At 37.5% G+C, this 1,869-nt stretch overlaps 1 pseudogene; it reads right to left on the bottom strand.

Moving 5' to 3' along the window:
* Positions 1-624: 624 nt before the first annotated feature.
* LOC111817337 lies at positions 625-713 on the bottom strand (annotated as a pseudogene).
* Positions 714-1,869: the final 1,156 nt, after the last annotated feature.

Here is a 1,869-nt window from a genome sequence, read left to right as displayed (position 1 = left end):
TATTATATATGTATAATTTATGTATTTGGTACAGAGTCTACAGGGTCTCACTACCCAGATCAGACTTGTAGTAATACTCCTGTTTTCAGCCTCCCCAAGTGCTGGGATTACGGGCACATGCCACCCCGTGCCTAGTGTCAGTCATAGTCTTAACATGCCCTGGGTCAGGGCCAGCAGGGTATACTGGGGATGGAACCATCCAGCTACTGTGCTCTGCCTAAGCAGGCATTTTAAAGCAGGCATTTTAAAGCAGGCATTTGCTGAGCTATCTGGGTGGCCCTTTTAGGAATTATTTTGATAAATTTTATCTATGACTATAAAATAAGCTCTAGACATCTAAGTATTTTGATAATTATTTTGACTTACCAGAGTATATTATAGTGCACTTTTTAATACTGACCTGTCTTTTAGATTTGTCTTATCTTTTCCCACTCCACCTGAGTCTGGTTGGGAATTTTCTCTTTTTCATTTTTTTCTGCTTCCACTCACCTTCACAACTTCTATATTTAGCAAATAACTTGTTCTAAATAATGAAATACAAAATTGCTGAGATCCAAGAATGTGAGAAACAAGTTGGTGTAAATTTTCTATTTGATGATCATGCAACTTAATCACTCTAAAGTCTTAGGTTGGTAGAGTTTTCAAAATTTGTTTTGCTAAAATTACAAGAACAGATAGTACACTTGATCTTAGTCAAAAGTCCAAGAAGCAAGACCCAGGCCTATTACTATGTACAAAGCTACAGTCAAAAGAGATCAAAGATTTAAATATTAAACAGAAACAATCTTCTGGAGGAAAATGTAGGTAAGGACATAGTGGTAGGTAGAGAGTTCATGAACCAAAACCAAACTGCACAAGAAATATTTGAAAGTATCAACAAATGGGATCTCATCTTTTTGCAAAGTTTCTGCACTTCAAAGCAAATCTCTAATAGAGTAAAAAGAAAACCCACAAACTGGGAAACAATTATAGCCAACTGTCCCTCCAACAAAGGCCGTCTATCTAGAATATATAAAGAATTTTAAAAAATTACGCCTCCCAAATTCAAATAACCAGTCCCAAAAAAGTGTATCTATAGTAAGTAATTTGTGATATTGTGGATATTAAACCATCTGAGATATCAACGATATTGTCTTTTCCAAAAGAACAGAATATTTTTGGTGATACTACTTTCTTTTTTTGTTGTTTCTTTTGGTATTTAGAGAAAGTAGTTTTTGGAAACTACTAACTATGCTGCTTGGACTGGCCTTGAGCTCTATGCTACAATGGCCTGGAACTGTCTCAGCCTCCCAAGAGCTGGGATTGTAGGTGTGCACCACCATGCCTGACGTGATGATGTCCAGACTGCGCTTCAGTTATATAAACTTCATGTGCTCAAAAATTCCTTCACTTACACTGGAATATGTTTAAAAAGCAAAATATATTTCTTTTTCTGTCCAGACAGTAAAATAGAACAGATTTCTATCTAAATAGGTTAAATCCACTGAACATTACTGTGCGCATTTTAAATCCTCCTTTATCCCCCTCCCTACTATGCTCTTTCACCCGCCCCTTCTCCCTTCTCCCTCCACCTGTTCACACCTCCTCTTCCTTCCCTATTAGTCCCTGATAGGAAGTTGGTGTGGCCCTTTGGGGAGGAGTCATGGAACCTTCTGCTTCCACGTATATGAAATGCCTTAGTTGAATGTTTTGTGTGTGGAGTAGAAAACAATCTGAAGGGGCTGGGGAGATAGTTCAGTAGAATAAGGACTTGCCTGGCAAGTGCAAGGGCCTGAGTTCAATAACCAGTTCCAGAAAGAAAGAAAGAAAGAAAGAAAGAAAGAAAGAAAGAAAGAAAGAAAGAAAGAAAGAAAGAAAGAAAGAAAGAAA

Source organism: Octodon degus, unplaced genomic scaffold, assembly GCF_000260255.1.
Source record: "Octodon degus isolate 3935 unplaced genomic scaffold, OctDeg1.0 scaffold00055, whole genome shotgun sequence".
Classification (NCBI taxonomy): Eukaryota; Metazoa; Chordata; class Mammalia; order Rodentia; family Octodontidae; genus Octodon; species Octodon degus.
This window is presented reverse-complemented; position numbering and strand designations above follow the sequence as displayed.